General features: G+C 39.7%; 1 protein-coding gene across 2 annotated transcripts in view; it reads right to left on the minus strand.

Annotated features, from left to right (window-relative positions):
• Nucleotides 1-22166, minus strand: part of KLF12 (Kruppel like factor 12) — a 581101-nt gene extending 558935 nt beyond the window's left edge. The window contains exon 1 of one of the 2 annotated variants that reach the window (XM_043994967.1): nt 21890-22166. The gene's annotated coding sequence lies outside the window, so the exon portion shown is untranslated. Of the gene's footprint in view, nt 1-21567; nt 21690-21889 lie in introns of those variants that run through there. The other variant, XM_043994966.1, reaches the window with a different exon arrangement.
• Nucleotides 22167-24552: the final 2386 nt, after the last annotated feature.

Consider the following 24552-nt stretch of genomic DNA (forward strand, 5'->3'; position numbering starts at 1 on the left):
ACCAGACCTCTGCCTTCTCCAACACCCAAGTCTATGTCCTGACCACATCTAAAAAACTCCCCTTCCTTCCTTTCTTCCTTCCTTCTCTATTCTTCACCTGCACAGGGAGCAGCACCCCAAGACAGCATCCTGGAGAGATTGAAAGGGATCAGCTAATATGTACACTTAACCAAAGGCATACACGGGAGGGCGAAGGGATTTGGAGTCATATGCAATTTATAAAAAATGCTGATCCCTTACTAAAGATATGTGTAAGAATAAGGAAAGGACAGTGGGGATTCATTATTAATGGAATATAAAATGCTACATGATTTAGGCTTACTTTAACCAAACTGTTAAGTGTTTGTTACTCATCACCGCCACCAAATAATTAGTTTGTTTCTCCTCCCCTAGCTCCACAACACGTAACAGTTTGATCTTCAGGACTATCCATGGAAAGAAATGTTCTATTTCTCCAATTTCAATGTTAAAAACATAGCTTGTTTCTGGTTTGGGCAAAGAACCACTAAAGCCATAATCAGCCTAACATTCTTTCTTCAGCGTATCTTCTGAAGGTCCTTAGGGGACCTTCTCTGTAACCCAAGGATCATGGAAGCAGAGCATGGATGCCAAAAGATTCTCTGATCCCACAGGGAAGGTTCCATCTATTATTCCTACCACTTATTTACAGAAAGTTATAAAAGTTTTATGGCACTTTAATTTCCAGTGTACAACAAAATCAGGAAGATTACCTAATAATGTGGTGCGGTGGAAAGAGCACTGGATTGAGCATCAGAGATTATGGATTGTATCCCATCTTTAGTTACTCCATGTGACCATGTTTCCTCTTCTATATTAGAAGCAGCTAAGCAGCACCATAGATAAGAGTGTTGGGCCTGGAGTCAGGAAGAGCTGAGTTCAAATGAGCCTTCAGACGCTTACTAGCTGAACCCTGAACTAGTTAATGAACCTGTTTGCTTCAATTTCCTCAACAGTCAGTCAAATGGGGCTTGTGAGGAGGATCAAATGATATATTTTCTTTCCTATAAAATGGCAGAGTCGAATGAATTCATACAGAATTTATTACAGTTTTCAATTTACTTTGAAGGTAATCTTTTTTGCAAGACTTCTTGAAAAAGATCTCATTTTAGAGGCAGCTAGGTGGCGCAGTGGATAAAGCACTGGCCCTGGATTTAGAAGGACCTGAGTTCAAATCCAAACTTAGACAGGACACTGTAAAGAATTAGTTGTTATTTGAGGTTTTTATGCCTCGGGGAGCACTGGCCTGGGGCTCCACAAACCGCACAGTTCTCCACCCACTGGTTGTAGCCGTCGCCATGGCGCTGGCACCTCACATCATCACCACTGCCGATGCCTACATGCGCCTGGCAAAATTATAATGATTAGAAGCCTAGTGAGGGCAGTCATGTGACTGTCAGAGCAGCCATTCAATTGGCTGGGAGCTGTGTGGAGTTTTCTGGGATTGGGGAGGAGATTTCACCATTCTAGCTGGAAGCTGAAAGGCAACAGGAGCTCTGCTATGTATTCTCAGCTGATTCCTGGGTGGTGGTATTTTTTCAGGTTGTATAATTTCCCTTTCCCCCTTTTATTTCCTTTCCCTTGATCCTACTGATCCTGTTTGTTTGTTTGTTTGTTTTAAGTTCATTCTTGTTCTGTTTTGAGGGAGTCTGCCGGTCTCCTTCCTTGCCCCAATATTGCCGCTTAGCTAACACTCCCCAAATAAAAATTGGTCCTCACAACACTTACTAGCTGTGTGACTCTGGGCAAGTCACTTAACCCTCATTGCCCTGAAAAAATGAACAAATGAATAAAAAATAGATAAATAGATGAATCTCATTTCCAAAATACAAAATTAACTCATACAATTAGGGAAATACAAAATTAAAGCAACTCTGAGATTTCGCTTCATACTAATCAGATTGACAAAGTAGGGGGAAAAATGGGTTAGGGTAAATAGGTACACTGATACACTGCTGGTATCCAGCTATTATGGAAAGTAATTTGGAACTATCCCCCCAAATTACTAAACTGTGCATACTTTTTGACCCAGGGATACTGCTATCAACTCTTTACCCCAAAGACATCAAAGAAAGAAGAAAATATCCTATATAGCTTTTCTCTGTGTGTGTGTGTGTGTGTTGGCAAAAAACTAGAAGGCAAAGGGAACCCATCAGTTGGAGAATGGAAGAACAAAGTATGGTGTATGAAGATAGGGGAACATTTGTTATAAAAAGTGATGAAAAAAGGTTTCAGAACAACTTGGGAAGACTTGTGTGAACTGAAGAGAATCATGAGAACAATTTATAAAAGAGCAAACACATTGCAAAAAAAATGAAAAACAATTTTTTTAAAGACTTAAGAACTCTGGATAATGTAATATCAACCAGGATTACATAAGAACTGATGATGAAGCTTGCTACCCACCTCCTGACAGAGATGGACTCTATGTATGATAAGACACACATTTTTGGATATGACCAATAAGGAGATTTGTTTTACTTTACCATATATTTTTGTTACAAGTGTTCTTTTTTTGTTGTTTTGTGTGCATTTTAGGGAGTGAGAGGTGAAAGACAGGAAAAGAGAAATGCTTGATGATTAAAAATATAAAATTTAATTTTTAAAATGGGAGAAGGGAACTGAACCCATGATTACACTATTATAGGGAATTCCTCCACCCAGAATTCCTTCCACCAATGTGGATTAGCAACTATTAAGAAATTTATAACCTGAGAGAATCAGAATTGCCTGGAGCACTACGAAGTTAAGAGACTAGCCCAGAGTCATACAGTGTGAGAGACAGGATTTGAATCCAGGTTTTCTTGACTTAGAGGCTGGCTCTCTCTATCCACTACACCATGTTGACTCTCAGCCTCTAAAAGTATGTGATCCTATTATTCCAACAGTAAATAATGCTTCACTAGACACTCTAGGTCCATATTTCAATAGATGTTTTATATCCTAGCTATCGGGTCATAGATTTAGAACTGGAAAGAACCTTAGAGATCATATAGTGCAACTCCCTTATTTTCAAATGTCTTGAGGCATTAAGACATGTGGCATGTCTAAGATATATAATTATATAAAGAAAAGCTAGGACTTGGATACAAACTCTCCTTTTCAAAATTAAGTATTCATTCCTCCATACCACATATGATTTGGCATAGTTCTATGCAGACAGTAGATATTCAAATAATTCATCAAGTATATTTATGATTTGGTTCTGGGACTTACTGATCTCATATACTGGACTCATTTTACATTTACTTCTACTCATTTCCTTTACTAGATTTCTTGAAATCCATTATAAATCCTAAAAGGTATGCACATGTAAAAAGTTTTACATTTCTATTTTGTTTCAAGACACTGATGACACCACAGTGATGGAAGTTTTTGTTGAGTAAGTGATAATTCCAAGGTAACTTATGGGCTTTTTGTATGTGGTTTTTACTCTTTTAGAGATCACATGTTGGAGGGTATCTCTAAATTAGAGCTGAAAAATTTAGAAAGTAAGAAAATAAATACTTCTGCCCTCTTGCAACCACTATCTTAGCTGGGTTGTAATCAGGATTTATTAACTATTTCTGTTCAAGATTAAGAATTTATCATATTGGGGGCAGCTAGATGGCGCAGTGGATAAAGCACCGGCCCTGGATTCAGGAGTACCTGAGTTCAAATCCGGCCTCAGACACTTACTAGCTGTGTGACCCTGGGCAAGTCACTTAACTCCAATTGCCTCACCAAAAAGAAAAAAAAAAGAATTTATCATATTGGTCAATTTAAAGAGGACAATCAACCAGTACTATAATTTATGCAATAGTTACTACCCTTGTGCAGAATTACATACATACACACACACACACACACACACACACACACACACACACACACACTCCATAGTTTAACTACCACTAAAGCACCTTCAATAATATACACTTTCCAGATATGCCATGCCCAAGTCACAGAGAATTATAGGGTAAAAAAGATCAATAGTAAGGAAAAGAATGCAGGGCACATCACTTCTACCATACTACACTCTAGAATAGATGTGACCACTGCAGCATTTGGTGGTGGTGGTGGTGGTGGTGGTGTTTTCAATTACAGGTCTTCTCATTTAAAAAAAAAAAAATCACTAAAAGGAGTTAACTGTTTTCATCCAAATGTGATACAAGAACATTTAGCTACCTATCAAACTGTAAGCTCCATGTAAACTGTATATCGTTCTCCAATTGGTGGGAAAATGCTCTGCACACAAAAGGTTCTTTATAAATGTCTGCTGAATCAAATCAATGACTGCATTTTAAGTTTACTTGGTGGTTTAGTATACCTTTTTGAAATAAAATGAAAGTAGTGGAAAGTTTACAAGTGTATAGCTATTTTATGCCTTTTAATAGATTTTATTCATTTTCAAACTTGAAATGAATAAAGCTTACAGGAATACATTATTGCTCTAAGGGAGGTAAACAGGTCATGGAGCCAGCAATAAAGAAAGATATTCTATAAAACTTTGGTTTGAAAGAGCAAAAGAAAAACCAACATTTATTTCTTCTATCCACTGGCAACTTCCTTCCGTTCTACAAACATACCTTAGTCTCACCCATATAATCTTTCTCCTACAACTGTGACAATAAGATGAAATAATATTTGAAAAGCCCTTTGTAAGCCTTAAAGTACTATGTAGGAGCAGCTAGGTGGTGCAGTGGATAGAGCACTGGCCCTGGAGTCAGGAGTACCTGAGTTCAAATCTGGCCTCAGAACATTGACACTTACTAGCTGTGTGATCCTGGGCAAGTCACTTAACCCCAATTGCCTCACCAAAAAAAGAAAAAAAAAAGTACTATGTAAATGCTAGCTATTATTTTTTTAAATACTCATTAGATACAACTATGCCTACCAGCAATGATCCTTTATTTCTTCTCCCCTTTTCAACTAAACTCCCTGACAAAGCCAACCATACTTGGTTTCTCCACTATCCCTCCTTTCACTTGCTTCTAAACCTTTTGCAGTAATACACCCTTTCCAGATACGCTATGCCTTGAGGCTTCCAACCTCATCATTCAAATGATGTTGCTCTCTCCAGTTATGATTTCTTATTTACCAAATCAAATGGCCTCTTCTTGACCCAATCCTGCCTGACCTCTCTGCAGCATCTCATACAGTTGAGCACTTTCTCCTCATGGATGCTCATGCCTCCCTGGGTTTTGTGATTATCCTTTCTCTTGGTTCTCCTCCTGCCTATGTGATCACTCCTTCTTAGTCTTCTTTGTTGACTCATCATTCATGTCACACCCACAAACTATGAGTGTCTCTCAAGGCTCTCTCCATTCTCAATACTCTCTCATTTGGTGATCTCCAGTGGTTCACTTAACATCTCTATTAATATGATCCCTAGAAATATAAATCCAAACCTTGTCTCTCTCACCAACTACCTGTTAGTTCAAAATGGTATCCTATATGTACTTTGAAATCACCATGTCCAAAATGTAATTCATTATCTTTACTCCCAACACCTCACCTCCTGAAGTTCCATTTACTATCGAAGGAACCAGTATCCTTCCAGTTTGTCAGACTTGAAACCTTAGTTTCATTTTTTTTTTTTTGCGGGGCAATGGGGCTTAAGTGACTTGCCCAGGGTCACACAGCTAGTAAGTATCAAGTGTCTGAGGCCGGATTTGAACTCAGGTACTCCTGAATCCAGGGCCAGTGCTTTATCCACTGCGCCACCTAGCCACCCCCCTTTAAGATCATTCTTGACATCTCTCCCTCAACTACCCCATACATCCAATCAGTTGTCAAGTATGATCAACCGAACATCTACAAGTCTTGCTTATTACATCATCATCTCCCCATCACACTGCCATCACTCTACTTCAGTACTCCATAATCTACCCCGGTGATTATAATTGGTCTCCCTACCTGTATTTTCTCTTCACTCTAATCCATCTTCCAATCAGCTGAAAAAGTGATTTTCATAAGGCATAATTCTTCTATCCACATCAACACCTTGCTCAATAAACTCCAGTGGCTGCCCATTACCTTCACGAACAAAATTACAATCCTTTCTTTGCCATTTAAAGCTTGTCATAACATGGCCTCTTGGGGTGGCTAGGTGGTGCAGTAGATAAAGCACTGGCCCTGGATTCAGGAGTACCTGAGTTCAAATCCGGCCTCAGACACTTGACACTTACTAGCTGTGTGACCCTGGGCAAGTCACTTAACCCCCATTGCCCCACAAAAAAAAAATTAAGTTAAATTAAAAAAAAATAACATGGCCTCTTTAAATGTTTCCAATTTCCATTCTACTCCCCTCCACCCCACACTAAATTCATCCATATTAGTCTACTTATTGCTCCTCTGCCAGGACACTTCATCTTGTTTCTCTGTGTTTGCACTGGCTGTTCCCCATGATTTGAATGCTCTCCCTTTCCAGTTCTTAGAATCTTCTGACTTAGAATCCCTGACTTCATTTAAGACTTTGCCTAAATGCCACTTTTCCAGGAGACTTTTCTTTATCCTTCTCTCCTTCATATCCTACCCGCAATGTCATTCTCTCTAAAGTTGTCTTCCATCTTTTTTTTTTAACCTCATATGTTCTGATACACACATACAGGTGTGTATATATGTGTTTGTGCATGTGTATATCTGTATGTATATATAATTGGAAGAGAGTCAGGCTTACTAATTAGAATATAAGCCCCTTGTGTGAAATGACTTTCAGGATTACTTGTTTTGTTTTGTTGGGGGTGGGGGGGAGGTATTTCTAATGCTTAGCACGGTACCTGGTATCTCAGTGTTTAATAAATAAAAGCTTGTTGACTGATTGGATAGGCAAAGTCTGTGATGTCTGCTAAATATGGTAAGCAACAAGGTATGAAACTGATTTTATTCTAAGAAACGAATGGAACACAAGATAGCCATGAAGGTGGCACTATTTAGCAACTATTAGGCATGTATGTATTCCTGGGACCATCATTTGCAATCCTTATTTTTTACAATCATCATCTCAAATATAAATTCTGAGTCAAATTAGTTCCAATAGCTTTTAAATCATTGATAAGTAATTTGGAAATTTCTGAAAGACAAAATTTTTCTACAACTTTGACTATAAAAGGGTGTCGACCCATTCAGATTTGACTAGAATAGACAGAGCTACTTTTTTTTTTAGAGACTCTTAAATGATTTCCTCTTCAGAGATGACTGAACCCATGCTACTCTGTATTTACAGAAATCTCTCTGAATAGAAAGACTTTTGAACTCTATATCCATCATATATGGTTCTCTGACCATGTAGTTTTGCAATTTACCTTGGTTTTAGCTGAGTTACTGTTAGGACACTGAATGAAAGCAAACTGGCTGACCATCAAGATAAGGGTGAAATGGATGAAAACGTAATGGAAATGCAAAATGGTGTGGAAATAGCAAAGGTACAGGTTTGTTTTGTTTTATGAAATAGATGTTTTCCTGGACACCGTCTACAAAGTGAATTCCTAAACACTGAATATTATTTTGCCACTGACTGTTGCTCTGAAGAGAAAAGGCCATTAGAAATAATAAAACCATAGGTAAGACCTCAGCAAATCTTTTAAAAGCACAGGTTTAAAGGAAAAACAATTTTCTCTTAAAATCAATAGTACTCAGAATAAGTTGTAAAATTTGAATGGAAAGTAGGTTATTTCTGTTTCACACAATAGCTTAAAGGTCTAAGAGAAAAATTAATAATTAACTGAAGAGTGCAAACTGGATTGAAAAGTCACTGAGCCTCTATGAAATCCCTTCCTTGGTTTTCTACCAGAGAACATCAGATCCTCTCTGCTTGCACAGTTCTTTCCCCAGGGTTCACTAAGTTCTTCCAGATCTGCAATTACTTCTAGAGTCTCAATCACAAACTACCTCTATTAACCCTATTACTTGGAAGAGGGAGAGAGAGAAACACCTCTTTCCTCAAAAAAGGCTTCTTCCATCTATAATTGCCACATCAGATTACTACCTTCAAAGCCAAATTCCTGCATCATGAAGTTAGACGCTGTCTTAGTCACCAATTTGTTCACAGTGGAAGTCATTTGTCTCATCATAGAAAAGAATGAATCTAATCATGAAAAATACTTTGAAAACTATATAATAAAGCTCTTTCTAGAAGACACCACATAAAGGTGGGCAATATTTTAGGAGGATAATCAGAACACAATAGCCTCTCAAAAAAAAAAAGTCTTCACTATTTTAAGGAGTCTTCTTCTACTTATTTTTTTTGGGGGGGAGGGCAGGGCAGTGAGGGTTAAACGACTTGCTCAGGATCACACATCAAGTAAGTGTCAAGTGTCTGAAACAGGATTTGAACTCAGGTCCTTCTGAATCCAGGGCCTGTGCTTTATCCACTGTGCCACCTAGCTGCCCCCATTTCCATCTTCTTAATATCCAAAATAAGTTGAAAAGCTTCTATTTTCTACATTTGTACTTCATAGCAGCAAAAACAGTATTTCTTACATGAATTATCCCTGCTTTATATTACTACTAAATGCTCCTGCTGCCAGATTAATCTTTCCAAAGGACAGTGATCACATTACAATAACCCCCTTCATTCCCTCCATAAGAAAACCTTCAATAGCTCCCTACTGCTTAATAAATAAAATCCAAACTTTTGATCTGTCATTCAAGGCATCATATTCAAGATTATTCACAACCTGGCTCCAATTTCACTTCCAAGTTTCATCTTACACTGTTCTATTTCCCTTGCCAAATCCACCTTTGTGCCTTCCTTCCTTATGTTATTCCTAATGTTTACTATGCCCTGTCTTCAGTCTCTGCCAGTAGAAATTCTTCTATCCTTCAGTCTCTGTTTCCTCAACTATAAAATGAAAAAGATAAATCTATCATTCCATGACCACAAATCAAAAAGATTCTCCTAAATCTCCATGATAGAAGAGACTCCACCTTTCTGTGAATTTTCACAGTTAATTTGCTTTTTGATGCATGTTGACATTCTGACTTGTATTATATTTATTTGGGTACATGCCTTCTTTCTCTTCTCTAGATTATAAACTCCTTGAAGATGGAGATCATATTTTATTCATCTTTTGTTATCTTGCTCTGCACCCTTAGCACCCAGCATAGTCTGGTAAAGTAGGGACTCAATAAATATTTGAAGAATTGAACTCTACTGCCCACACGGAACAAAAGATTTATTCTTTATTGTCCTTCATTATCTCCTTACTATCCTCAGGAATATGTCTTTTAAAGTTGACATATACTAATAATAATGAATTTGTAGCTAATTCTGGAAGGTTTTTTAAACTTCATCCTAATTTACAGTTGCTTAACCTAGATAAATGTTTAACTTATACACACACATAGTATGTATGCATGCATGCGGGTATGTTTCTTAGACTTCATATTTTTCCAATTAAAGCTGAAATTTCCATCATTATCAAAACTTTTTAAAAAATGTTTTAAAAATTATTTTAACATGTAGTAGGAGAAAATTTTTAAATTATATTAAAAAGTTGTGTCAGATTCCCATTGGCAATGAGAAAGGATTTCATCAGATGTTCTCCTGTAGATGGTTTCTCCTTCATTAAGTTATTGTTTTGCTTTTATAACAATTCAATAATCTTTTATGTGCAAAGCAATGCTCCAGGTGGTGAAGATACAAAGATAAAAACAAAATAGACCCTGTCCTTAAGGAACTTAGAATCTACAGGGGGTAGGGACGATAGAATATGTACATTAATAAGCATAAGATAACTTGAAGAAAGGCATTAATCAATTAGCACTTATTAAGCATCCAGTATGTTCCAAGAAAGACTTCAGTTAGGAACTGACACTTGAGCTTAGCCTTAAAGGGAGCTAGAGAGAAATCAGAGGTATAGATGAGGATGAGGTCAGCTCTGGGCATGATGGAAAGACAATGAAAAGGCATGGAGATTAGAGATGGAATGAGTTAAGAAACAAGTCACAGGCTGCTAGGTTGGAATGATGATGAATGCATGAAGATGGGACGATGTGAAATAATTCTAGAAAAGTGGGTGGGAGGCATTTTATGAAGGGCTTTAGATGACAGGTTAAGGAGTTTCTAATTTATCCGAGGGTCAAGTGAAAATTTTTGATCAGTTAAATTACATGGTCAGGGGTCCAGCTAGGTGGCACAGTGGATAGAGCACCAGCCCTGGATTCAGGAGGACCTGAGTTCAAATCTGGCCTCAGACACTTAACACTTACTAGCTGTGTGACCCTGGGCAAGTCACTTAACCCCTATTGCCTCACTAAAGAAAAAAAAAAATTACATGGTCAATCCTGTGTTTGTGGATTATTAATCTGCAACTCTGTAGAGTCTGAATGTTTGCAGAGTGATCCCAGAAATAGGAAACCAATCAAGTGACTTCTGTGACAGTATAGGGAAGAGGTAATAAGGGTCTGAACCAGGGTGTTGGCTGTAATAAACAGAATAATGAAAGAGATCTCAAAGTAAAATTAACAATGCTTGGGGGCAGCTAGGTGGCACAGTGGATAGAGCACTGGCCCTGGAGTCAGGAGGACCTGAGTTCAAATCTGGCCTCAGATACTTAACACTTACTAGCTGTGTGACCCTGGGAAAGTCACTTAACCCCAATTGCCTTACCAAAAACAAAACAAACAAACAAACAAACAAAAAACAATGCTTGGCAAGAAGCTGGATATAGATAATGAAGAAGAGAGAAGAATAAAGGATGACTCTGAACTGAATGAATACAAGGTTGGTGATGCCTTTAACAAAAATAAGAAGGTTTGGAAGATGGATGAGTTTAGGAAAATGATGAGTTTCATTTTGTACATGTTAAGATTAAGATTAACTAAGATAAATAATAAAACCAAAGTTATTCCCACTATATGTTTTCAAAAGGTATGAAAAGTCTTCAAAATAAGAACTGTTAGCAATTAATAACCATATGAAAGACTGCTCCCAATCACTGAGGTTTTACTTAACACCCAGAAAATTGCCAAAGATGACAAAAATAAAGAAATAATAAGTGTGGAAGGAAAGGTGTGCATTGCTGGTGGAACTTGGAATTAGCATAAGCAATTTGGAATTATTTTTTTAAATGGCTAAAACATTCATATGCTTTGATCCTGGAATTCCCAGAGAGATCACTGATAAAAAGAAAGGTTGCATAGACACCAAAACATTTATAGCAGCACTTTTTGTGGTAGTATAGAATTGTAAACAAACTGTTGTCAATTTGGGGTACACAAATATAAAGGAATATTACTGTAATCAATGATAAACATGATTAATCTGAAGAAAAACTGACATGATCTGATACAAAGTGAAGTAAGTAAAGCCAGGGGAGAAAATATTGACCATTTCTACTACAATGTAAATAGAAAGAGCAACAATCACATAACAACCTAAAATGAATTACAAAGAAATTACAAAGAACAAGCTTCCTCTCAAAGAAAAAATTTAAGAAGAGAGCTCCCTCACTCTGTTACTGAGGAGGAAGGAAGTAGAGGAAAGAGGAATAGAGGGAGGAAGAGAAGGAAAGAAGGAAGGAAGGAAGGAAGGAAGGAAGGAAGGAAGGAAGGAAGGAAGGAAGGAAGGAAGGAAGGAAGGAAGGAAGGAAGGAAGGAAGGAAGGACTTTTTAAGTGTCTACTATGTATTATGTATAAATATTATCTCATTTGATCCTCATAACAACCCTGGGAGATAGGTGCTATTGATATCTTCATTTTACAGTTGAGGAAACTGAGGCAGACTGGGGTTAAGTAACCTGCCCAGGGTTACACAGTTAATTGGTGTCTGAGGATGAACTGGAACAGGTCATTGTAGTGGAGCAGGTCAAGACTACTATAACTCATAAATACTAAGGACCAGGCCTGTGAGTAGCTGTTGCGCTTCCAGCCTGAGCTAGATGGAGAGTCCTAATCTCAATCAAATAATTCAATGAATAAATGATAAATATACCCCCAAAAAAAGAAAGGAAAAGAAAAGAAGTCCTCATCTGATTTGATGGCTTTAGTAATTAAGAAACCCTTCATAACCTTGGAAACTGCAGTTTCAAGTTGGAGTAGAAGGTATTAAAAACTGAGTTGCAAATGAGGAAATGGTAATGATAAGTACAGATGACTCTAGAAGTTTGTGAGAGGCAAGATAGCTTCTTATTGTTGTTTAATTTTCAGTCATGTCTGCCTCTTTGTGACCCCATAAACCCTATCACCCCAAAACTGTCCATGGAATTTTCTTGCCAAAGATAATGGGGTGGTTTGCCATTTTCTTCTCCAATGGTAGTTTGAGGAGATAGCAAAATGAAGTGAAGGTGTTTTTTTTAAGATGATAGATGGAAACTGACGCATGTCTATAAACAGCAGGAAAAGAGCCATCGGATTCAATCAATTCAATAAGCATTTATTAAATACCTACTATGTGAGCTAGTTTCTAGGCAACAAAACAAAATTAAAATTAGTCCCTGTCGACAATGTACTTACACTTTATTGGTGAAAAACAATTAGATACAAAATATATACAAAGAGGGAAGGATTGGAAAAGGTCTCAACAGGAGATGAGACTTGAGATAACTCTTGAAGGAGGCAAGAAATTCTATGAAGCAGAGGCCAAGAGGCCATGCATCCCAGGCAACAGGAATATCATGTAGAAAGTTCCTAACATACAGGAGATGGAACTCAATATACCAGGAACTAAAATAATGCCATTTGGGATGGAATGTGAGGAGTATGAAAGAGAACAATGTAGACCATGAAAGGCTTTAAAAGCCACCTATAGATGAACTTCTTTTATCCTAGAGTCAAAAATTCACTGGAACTTCTTAAGCAAACAGCATGGTCACTCATATTTGCCTTCCATGTAGAGGTTAAAAGCTTGGATGAAGGCTGACCTCTTAGGCAGCTATTGCAACAGTCTAGGCAAGAGGTGATCAGGGCTTGAGACAGGATGGTGAGCTTAAAAGTGAAGTCAAATGTGAGATACATTTTGAAGGCAAAATTAACAAGACTTGGCAACTGATTGAATCTGTGGAGTGAGAGAGACAGAATAGTAAAGTATGGCTAAGACTGCAAACCTAGGCAATCAAAGGACATTGTTGTGCCTTACGGAAATAGGAAAGTTAGGAAGAGGGGATAGTTTTAGAGGAAATGATAAGTTCTGTTTCAAACATGGGACATCCATTTGGATATATCCAATAAATATCTGGTAATGTGGAATTCAAATTCAGTAGATAGACTGACTGGATGTGTGTGTGTGTGTGTGTGTGTGTGTGTGTGTGTGTTTGTGTGTGTGCTTGTACACACACACGTATCTGGGAGCCATCTACATAGAGATTATTGTTGAACCCATGGGAACTGATAAGATCGCCAAGAAAAAGTCTATAAAGATAGAAGAGAAGAGGGGCAGCTAGGTGGTGCACTGGATAAAGCACCGGCCCTGGATTCAGGAGTTCCTGAGTTCAAATCTGGCCTTAGACACTTGACACTTACTAGCTGTGTGACCTTGGGCAAGTCACTTAACCCTCATTGCCCTCCCCCCCCCAAAAAAAGAAGAGAAAATGGTACAGATTAAAGCTCTAGAGTTAACCTACACACAGAGGATGGGGCATGGAGTTCAGAATAAGTCAAACAGGTAGAAGAACTAGGAGACATAGAGGCACAGAAGCCCAGGTAATGTCGGTCACCAATGTAAAATACTATAGATGGGTCAAAAAGGATGAGGGCTAAGAAAAGGCCATTGGATTTGGCAATTAAGAGATCACTGGAAACCTCAGAAAGAATCATTTCAGTTGAGTGATAAGGTCAGAAACCAGACTACAAAGGGTTGAGGAATGACTGAGAGCAGAGGAAGTGGAGAGAATGTGTGTAGACAGCTTGATATATGATGGTTGCTGGTGAGAATGGTAAGATTAAGTGAAAATTTAAGGATGAGGAAGATCAGGGCATGTTTGTAAACAATAGGGAAAGAGTTAGTGAAAAAGGAGAAGCAGAAAACTAAGTAGAGAGAGGGGAATGACTGATGGAACAAGTTCCTAGGGAGACACAATGAGATAATGTCCAGTGGTGGGGTTTGAGTTTGCTTTCCTGAGAAAGTGGGAGGCATGGGGTAATAAACATAAGTAGTTTAGTTACTATAAAGTTTTTAGAATATAACTTCTATTAAATATCACTTTGCCTATAAAGCTTTCCGATTCCTCCAGCCAGAAATGACTTTCATCTCCCTCTTCTGAATTTCTACTATACTTTCCTGGTAACTCTTTTTTTGTCACTTGGCCTTACATTTGTATCCACAACAAATCTCCTCTACTAAATCATAAGTTTCTTGAGGGCAGAAATTACAGAATCATAGAATGTTAGATTTAGAAAGGACCTTAGAATCAAGTAGTCCAACCTCTCTGTGGTATAGATGAGAAAACTGAGGCCCAGAAAAATTAGCCAATCTCCCACAGGGAGTGTCAAGACCAGGACTGAAACCCAGCTCTCCTCTCTTGATGGATGTTGGGTTTGCTTTTGTTTTTCTCACTACATCATACTGCCAACCCTGTTTTAATCATCTCCGTAAACTCCCCAGCATTTAACAGCATCTTACATACATCTAGTACATGTCTATTTGTCGAATGACTAAATATATTTACAGATAAATAAGATCTATTAATATATTAACATAAAATAATCATAGTTCTAGAAATAGAAAGGGACTCAAAAGTAATCTAATTCAACTCCCTCATTTATAATGATGAGCAAACTAAAGCCCACTGAAGTTAAGCCACTTTAGCAAGGACACATGGGGGTTTAAAGTAACAGAGGCAGGATTTGAACCCAGATCTGGGGTGACTCCAAAAAGAGAGTTCATATTAGTGTTATTAAATCACAAAGGAGCTAGATGTTATAGACCAATCACAACTTATCTTCATAGCAGTTATATGCTAAAATAATTTTTTTCAAGTTAATATTTAAAATTATGCTCATTTCTCTATCAATCGACCATACAAAGTTAAATGCTCATGATGCCTAACCTTGGCAGAAATCACTGTCTCAGTAGGAAAGGGAATAGAAAATGGCATGCAAGTGATTGAAAAGGAGCAGGAAGAAAGGGTTATAGTCCCTATTTTTTTATGCTTAGAATCCAGGTTTACAGCTTAAGTCCCAAGAATTCTAAGAGAAGAACCAGACTTCTTCTACAATCCCAGATCAAACAATCATAATTTCTGATACACCTGAAGATATATAGGAAAGCCCCAGAAATCCGGGGTCCCTATAGTGCATACAAGGTATGAAGGGAAAAAGGTCTGGAGTGGGAGGAAACAATGAAAGCTGAAGGAGCAAGTCTTTTCTAGATCTCCCCATCCTTCCAGTCAGTGGCAGGACTGTGGCCAGTCAATTTAACTTTCTGTCTACCCCTAACAAGGACATAGTGTTTAAGAAAGCCTCTACTGGCAATGAAGTTTCTGTTTCAAATGGAGGAAGGAGGAGAAGTAGTAGGGGAAATTATGAAGAAAACTTTTTCTTTGAGCTTTTCAAATAAATATTGTGGAGGAAAATACCTAGGAAGAGAATATATACTAAAAAAAAAAAAGTTTGTGTTGATTAGCTTTTCAAATCATCATTCACTGTTTTTATGTATAATGCAAATAATCCTTTATTTTACATTTTTTATGACTTTTAGTATCATTTTCTTTTTTCTGAATCTGTATAACCAATGCAGAAGTCTCATCAAATTTGTTTTACTTCAAACATAATTTAGGCAAACCTTAATCTATACGATCTTGGCCAAACTTAATTTGCTGATAGATCAATGCTATTACTGCATATTCCCTTGGGCTATATTTTATCTTCACAAATTTTAATGGTACTATGTAAAATGTATCCATTTTTTCCACAGTTATTTATATAGGCAACAATCAGATTTGCTGCTTCCTATATAAATTGCTGATGCTTATGAATTCCTCCCAATTTACTTCCAGGAGCAGAATGAACTGTTCATTTGTCTCTTCATGACCCCATATGGGGTCTTCTTGGCAAAGATACCAGAGTGGTTTGCCATTTCCCTCTCCAATTCGTTTTACAGATGAGGAAACTGAGGCGAACAGGGTTAAGTGACTTGCCCAGGGACATACAGCTAAGGTCTGAGGCTGAATTTTAATTCAGGAAGATGAGTCTTCCTGACTCCAGGCCCAGAACTCCATCCACCACACCACCTAATATATACAATTAATGCTATCATATTATTATTCACTTCCCTTTTTCTTAAGTTCAGATACCTTACAAGAATGATTTTGTAAACCTTATAAGAGCTCTACAGAAACTACAATACATAGACTTTTCCAAGATCACAGAAAAAGTAGCTGGTGACACAAAAATGAAATCTATGAAATCTCAAAAGCAGAATTTTTCTACCCACCATAGAAAAATTCTTTCTTCCTAAAGATGCTGTATATGTTCAAAGAGGAGAGGTTGAATAGGGCCTTAACTTTTCAAGAGAACTGATCACAACTTAGAGGAACCTAAAGAGTGTCCTTGGGAGGCACCTGATGATGAAATTGGGAAAGGTTTTTTGGGGGTCATTATTTTAAATATTATTTGTTCAAGGTTATTTATCCTAGGGGCAGCTAGGTGGTGCAGTGGATAAAACACCAGCCCTGGATTCAGGAGGACCTGAGTTCAAATCTGGCTTCAGACACTTGTGTGACCCTGGGAAAGTCACTTAATCCTCACCACCCTGCCCCCCCCAAAAAAAGATTATTTATCCTAGGTTGTGTGTGTGTGTGTGTGTGTGTGTGTGTGTGTGTGTGTGTGTGTGTGTGTTTTACCTCTAAGTGAATGCCACGGGCACGATAACGTTATTCTTTTGTGAGGCAGGTAAGAAGTTTGGGCTTTTCACTCCTAAGTATAGTTAAATAAGAGGCAGTATAGCATGTTGACTAGAAGAGATGAGCCTTAGAACACGAAGATCTTTGTTCAATTCCCATCTCTGATGCAAAGAAGCTTCATTTAACTTCAAGGTGTTCCAGGGCCTAGTTTCTTAAACTGTGGGTGGAGACCCCATATGGGGTCTCATAACTGAATGTGAGAGTTGAAAAAAATTTGGCAACAGTAAAACTTTATGTATACCTATTTTATATACCTATATACACAGGGTCCCGTAAAAATTTCTTGGGGAGAAAAGGGGTGGCAAGTGGGAAAAAGTTTGAGAAGCCCTTTTCTAGGCAACCCTCTAAGGTTCTAAGGTTCTAGATAGAGGATAGAGGGAGTTTTCTCATCTGATGGTACTCTATAAGAATGAAATCACACTTAGACCTTATCTCCTAAGTGCCTGAGATTCAGAGTTAAAGAATAAACCAATCCCTAACTCCAAGGAACTTACATTCTAAGAGAATGCTAGAATGTTCTATTCTGATGATCATACTTGCTACTTCTGTATAGGGCAGTGCAGAGATGATACTACTGCCCCAGGTCTTTTCCAAAATTCTCATCTTCCCTTTCTATCCTCCAACTGTACTATATTCTCCTGTAGGAACTCTCAGTCTCTCTATGTAAACTTCTGGTTACTATTTCAAAATCCACTCTGAAGTTATTCTTTTTTAAAAAGTAAAAATTGACCATTTTTTTTTAAAGGAAAAGAAAAAAGAAAACTACTTTAAGATAGGCTTAACCAAAACAGAATACTATGGTGTGATTTACACCATCATCTATTGACAGACCAAAACAAATTTTTAAGCAGGGACATGAAGACCCAAGTCAACCACTTTTATGACAATAAACACCAAACACTGAAAAATTCTTTTGTAATATAATTACTGAAAATGTATACAGAAAGTAACCATTTAATCACACAGCCTGGGTCCTTCACCACAAGAATTCAGTAGTTGGGATCAGATGGGGTGTGGCTAACAAGACCACTCTTTGGGAAGGCTTACAATCTAGAATTCATCCTCCCCCTTAGGCTGACAAAGCCTAAATTTGTTGACCTTCAGGGCAGAGTGCAAGGCCCATCTGTTTACTCAGTATTTAGCCTTAGGGAGGGGTAGCTGTGGTAGATGAGTTAAGGCTGTGGTTATGGGGTGCTGCCAACAATTTGGTCTAAATTATTATTTTGTTCTTATAAATACAGAAGAGGCTTAAAGTTTTGTATACTTCTCCTGTGGGAAAAAGAAATGTCTTAAAAAGAAAAAAATAGAGAAACATTAGGTCTAAGATAAGCTCATATATATATTTTCTATTTACAATCCAAAAATTTTGTGAAAGTTAAATCATAAAAACACTCTTTCCCCTAACCAGTTTCAAAATGCCAACCTGATTTTTGAAAAATATAAACAAAAAGTGTTTTACTTAAAGACCAAAAAGATTGAGTACCAAACCTTTAATAAAACTTTTTTGTGGTCTTCATTTCCTATGAACAAACTATAACTTTGAGAAAACTCACCTATGAAACACTGTAAGCCTCTCCAGATCAGGGAACCATCACCTTTTTTTGTGTCAGAGACCCCTCTGGCATTCTGGTGAAGCTTACAGACCCCATCTCAGAATATGGTTTTTAAATGCATAAAGCAAAATACATAGGATTACAAAGGAAATTGATTATACTGAAAATAGTTCTCAAATTAAAAAAACAAAAATCAAGAGCACAGACTCCAGGTTAAGAAACCCCTCTTCCAGAGGGAACTGCCCCAATGTCTGTCTATTCAAGACTATCAAACCATGTTGAAAAGAAACCATTTTGAACTAGGTACAAAGTCAACTCCTCTGCAGGATTTTTTTTTTCAAATAAGGAATACAAATAGTTTACAACATCCCAATTTTATTTATTCCTTTTTTCTCATCAACATAATATATAAAACTACAAGCTCTCTATTTTATCCAGTAGAGAAAACAGGATCTTCCTTAGTTCAACTATTTAGTAGTATCATCTCACTGGGTTAGATTACACAGTACTCTAGATGGGACTGACTAATATTGGCCTGGGTTAAAATTTCCTCAGTACGGGCCTAGAAGCCTGGGCACTGTAGTTGTCTTTACTAAGATAATACAGTCCTCTATTTTTAAGGGAGATTCCTTTTATTATTGTGATGGCAGACTGCTTCATGAGGTAACATCTGAAATTCACTTTTGAAACTGTTAAAGAGCATAGATGCTTTTCCCATAAGACTGAAAGAAACCCCTCAGGAATACATATTTTTAAATCTGCCAGATAAAACTATTGATATTATTTCCCTGATGCTTGGAGAAAGTGTCAAGCCTACTGATTTGTTTTTCCGTCAGCCTAGGGAAAGTCAGTGTGTGTGTGTACTTGGGTTAGCAGTCCTTTCCCCCTTCTGTACACATACACACTGCAGCTGTAGTAAACAACCACTAGCCAAGAGTTGAGAAGGTCAAGGTCTCAAAATGCTGTCCCAATACCAGTTTTCTCCTAAATGATATTTAATTTCTTAGAAAGGAAATTTTTCAAGCTCAGCCATTTTCATTTTTAAAAAATAATAGAAACCTTAGCTAAAGTTTTAGCTGACTTGTCTGCTTTTAAAATGTGCTGTCAAGTGAGTATCAAAGAATCCTAACTATTTAATGACATCATTTTAATTATTACAATGATTACATTTTATATTTCAAAGCTTCAAGTGGTTTATGTTCAAATACATTTTCATAATGAAAAGCTATTAATTGAAAGCTGCAAAAAATAAATCATTCACTTAATTTATTACAAATATATGCCAATATTTTTGTGCCCAAATCAATCCATCCCCAATTCATATAAAGCTAAATATACTCTGCCATGCCTGTTGTCAAGAATGACCAGTGTGCAAGAATAAAGAGATAACTTAAGTAGATGAAATGTTTGTCCTTCAACATCCTATTCCTTAACTCTGCTTCTTAATTTCAAAGCCTAAAAATATCTCACTCTACTTTAACCAATTTCTGTGTGGTTTTAAAAATGTAAACACCAAGTGAAGGAGGTTTGCAAATGCCACTCACCACTGCATTTTGGTGGGGTTTTTTGGTTTTGTTTTGTTTAAGTCACTGTTATTATTAAATGCCAATTCTAAGAAGCATTCCTCACTCCACGGAATACACCCACTCTTTAAAAGTGACCACTCCTATTCACATCACAAGCTCCTGCACCACTCAGCCTGCCATAAGCCACCAAATTCATATCTTACCATTGACTTATCTAAACAACTCCGTCCTCCAGTAAGAAAAGGGGTTGGAACAGTCTAGGTGGATTTACAGAATGACGTCCATTTGATTGGCACATGTCTCCTGAAGCAACTAGATGCACATGCACATAGATGTAAATAGAGCTGTTCATCTCCCTGGTGTGAGGGTAAAGCTGATAGAATATTAAAGCTGATGTAAAAGAAACTATCTCACCACTTTGCAGAGAATTCTATTAGCAGAATTGTTTAAAACCGTCTATAGAGAATGGTACCTTAACAGTCTGTACAGTTAAATTAGGGAGAATGACAATGCCAGCCACACAAACTGTTTATCCAGATTACACATTCCGGTGTACTAATACTTTTAACTCCACACAGTCAGCTTTTATCAACTGAATTAAATAAAGCTATTATTATTAAAGTATGCAGAATTCAAAAGCCCTGGGTGAGAGGGGTAAGGAAGGCTGCGGGGCTTATAACAAAGGAATTGGTACTTTTAAATGCATTGAACCTAAAATGTAGTGCTGAGTGTACCCCACCCTTCTCCCCAAAGATAAAAGTTTGCAAAGTTCTAATAGTCAGTTCTGCACCGAACAAAGCAGGAATTGATTCTTCTCTTATAGTAGTGTTTAACATTCACACAAACTAATGTCACGGAGGTCAATACTCAGTCGTCACTTTACAGCAAGCTTATAAGGCAAGAAGTGGTTCCCAAACTGGTTCTCGGGGCTTTTTCAGGACTGGGTCGAAATGCAAAGTTCTCCCTTGTCAACTCTATGGAGGTCCACCTTAATTGAAAATAACAGCCCATAGGCCAGCCCCTGGCCACTTCCATGAACTATGCACTGTTGCAAGTGACAGTTACACATCATTACTACCAGAGACAATAATGAATGTAGCACTAGGACCACTATTAATGCCAGCAGTGTCATCTCCACCTTAACCCCTTACCCTCCACCGCCCTCTCAAAAACATGCACATAAACCCAATTTTGGTATATACACATTTTTTAAAAAGGTTTCCGAGGGTAAACTTGTTCAACCAGACCCCCAAATTCAGAACTGATGTTTTATTTTTAATCCATGGCAACTGTCAGACAAACGTTGTAACCAAACAATTCCACTCTGGGTAGAAAAACATTTGCTTAATACGCGTTACTTGATAAGTTTTGCGGGAGTGAAAAAAAAAAAACCCAAACGTTCTTCTTTCTTCTCCGCGAATCTGACCAAAGCTACTTGCTTTGCAATAGCATCCCCCTCGCCCTCTCCCCCTCCCGTTTCCCAACAACACTTTCCCCTTTTAAGAAGGCAGACCAACCAAAATGATTTAACTTGAGCAGATGACAGAAGGAAAATAAAACATGTTAAGAGAATACGGTCTGATTTGGGATGGCAAAAAAAAAAAAAAGGTTTGTTTATTTTGATAAGAAACGGAATAGGCACAGACCTGAACAGAAGCTGCAGAGCAGGAGAAATTGTTTCTTTCCCTTATACAGTCCCTCTCTCTCTCTCTCTCTCTCTCTCTCTCTCTCTCTCTCTCTCTCTCTCTCTCTCTCTCTCTCTCTCTCTCTCTCCCTCTTTCGCTCCCTTTCTCATACACACACATACACACAGTGTCACACATACACACTCACACACACGCACACACACATACACACACGCACGCACACACACACACACATACAGAGTCTCTCTCAGCTGCTCTATGCAGTTCTCAGGAAATGAATGGGGGGCAACACAGAGAACTGTTGTACTTGCAAATGACTTACCCGGATCACATGATGTGCTAAATGTAGGGTGGGCCGGTGGGTGGAGGCTTCCGAAACAAGAGCGGACACAATATAGCGTGGGGAGTCTTACCAGGCCCGCATCAAATTACATTGGGGCCCAGCCGAGGGGGGTTTGCAAGACGGCGCTTCTCCTACCCTTGCTGCACTGAGCTCAGGAAACCGGAGGCCAAAGGAGGAGGGGTGGAGGGGGCTGAAAGAACCAAACCCCCAAACAAAAGAGCTCCCGTTCCTCCAACCCAGAAACAAAGCAAAGCCAATGCAGGCGAGTCCTGGGGTGGGGTTTGGGGGCGGGGGAGGTAGGATGGGAGGGGTTCAATCAGCAGGCGCTAAGTCGCTTTATTGCCATAAAATGTGTCCCCCAAACCGCTCCACCGGAGGATTAGGAGGAGGGATCTGTATGTGATGGTTGAAATCCCCTGTGGGAAATGAACCCCTCCCCATCCTCAGAGGTAGAAGGAAACACCCACAGCTCAGCGCTACGTCTTGCTGCTTTCTGCGGGCGAGGTGCTGGGGCTGGGCTGGGCTGGGCTGGGCAGGGCTGGGCAGGGCAGGGCTGGGCTAGGCAAGGCAAAGCCAGGCAAAGCGAGACTGGGGGAGGGGGGGGGGTTTGCTGCTGTTTCCAGCTCTCTCTTCCCTGCCTCCTTCTTGCGCCCCAGTCTCGCAGAAGCATCAGCCCCTTTTCACCTGCAGCCCTTCGCAGCCGCGGGGAAAACGAAATATATGCGTATGTATTTTTAAACTGGTGTCAGTTCTAAACAGTCGCGAGGAGGAGACCCGTGGTGCTCCTGGGAGGGGGAAGAAAAAAAAAAAAAAGAAAAACCAGTCGCCACCTCCATCCCACCCCCACGGGCTCCTCGCTCCAGTCCAAGACTTTCGCTGAGCCAGGAGAAAGTCTCCTCTTTTGTGTCAGATGGCACCAGACCGCGGTTATTACAAGAATTTGGGGAGAGACAAATAAAGCTGCGAGCTGTAGCATTCCGCCTGAGGGTGGGGGCTTGGGAGGGGAGGAGAACAGCAGGGTGGGGTGGGATGGGGTGGAGCGGGGTGGAGCTGGCTGGGGGAGGGAGTTAAGCCGGCTGTATTCCCCGGGGCTGGCCAGCGAGCGAGCGAGCTAACTTGGAAAGGTGTGGGCGGAGCCAGCGGCCCCGGGGTTTGCAGAGAGCCTGCGTGGCGTGGCTAGCCGGCCGCTGACATGCTGGCTTCACTCGGGGACTTGGCCACTGGGTAGTGGGCATCGCCTGCAAATTGCAACAATGGGATTCGTGCTGGGGGCATCCCGAGCAGCGAGGAGCAGCTGCCTGAGAATTTGTGCAAATGGGGGAGGGGGCGAGCCGAAGAATGATGAGCGGGGCAAAGAAAAGGAGATGAGTGTTTGGGTTCTGAACGAAATCCACGTTGCTGTTATAGATGACAGTGTTAGAGCCCTGGCCACATTTTCCGCCTTTCCTCCCTCCTTCCAACCCATTTAACCTTTGTTACGGGGAGGGTTGGGTGGAGAGGGGAGAGGGGTATATATGTTCCTGACTTAGATGGGAAGCCCGGATCGTGATACACTATCTTACAACCCTGTTATTTAGCAGAGAAGACGCACTTTAAGTGGGAATAAAAAAACGGGAGGGAATAGACTTCCAGGAGAAAGGGCCCCGAGAGGTATGGATTCCGTTTGTGCCCGAGTGAGAGAGCATCGAGGGCTTGGAAATCCCTCTGGTGTCCGAGACTAGCCCTTGGGAGAGCGGGGAGCAGCCGGGACCCAGACCTGGAACGGAGTCCTAGAAGAATTTTTTTTCCCCTTTCTCTCCCCACCCTCTCCTCCCGCCTTTTCCCTTTCCTTTGCGCCCCAGGGAGTTTGTCCGCGGGATTCTGGGGCGGGGGAGGAAGGAGGCTGTAGCCAACGTGGCCCCGCAGCTATTCTTCCTCTCCCGGGGCTCTGGGTCAACGGAGCAGTGCTGGGCGGGGGCGGGGGAAGAGGCCGACTAGGAGCGGAAGCGAAATGGGGGGAGGGGGCCAAGAAAAGAGGAATAAGTCATTGATTGTTCCTGACCGTATTTGCCACTTTCAGCCCGACCAAGGTGAGCTAAACCTCCAATCCATGCACCCCAGCCTGGTCTGCAGCCCCTGCGAGCACCCAAAGAGCTCTCTCTCTCGCTCTCTCTCTCTTGCAAGTTAGCAAATAGGACAGTTACCTTAGAAGCCAGGGAGCGAGATATCCGAAGGGAAGCTAGGATGAGAAAGTTTATGTGACGAGGGAAAGATTTCACATTTCAGTAATATGAAATAAGGCAGGATGGGGGGAGGAGAAGGAATGAGAGGGACCGCGAGGGCTCACACACAAAGCAGGAAATAAAAGCAGGAAGGGGGAGCATGCTGAATGAATGAAAGATAGGCAAAGTCGAGTTTGACATTTATATAGCATTTTGGCATTTTGCAAACACTTTTAGAGCCGTGACACGGATTAATTAAAACAAAGAGCATAGCTGTTAGAATACGTTCGCCTCTTCTCTTCCTCGGTGTGTTTCTGAGGAGATTGCACTGGGAAGACCACTTGGCCGTGTCGAGGGGTAGAATCTTGGCTAGGTGTGGAATCGGGCTAGAAAGCCCCCACCCCATCTGTGAGATAGGATTAATAGCACCTGCCTGACTCA

The sequence above is a fragment of the Dromiciops gliroides genome, chromosome 3, assembly GCF_019393635.1.
Source record: "Dromiciops gliroides isolate mDroGli1 chromosome 3, mDroGli1.pri, whole genome shotgun sequence".
Classification (NCBI taxonomy): Eukaryota; Metazoa; Chordata; class Mammalia; order Microbiotheria; family Microbiotheriidae; genus Dromiciops; species Dromiciops gliroides.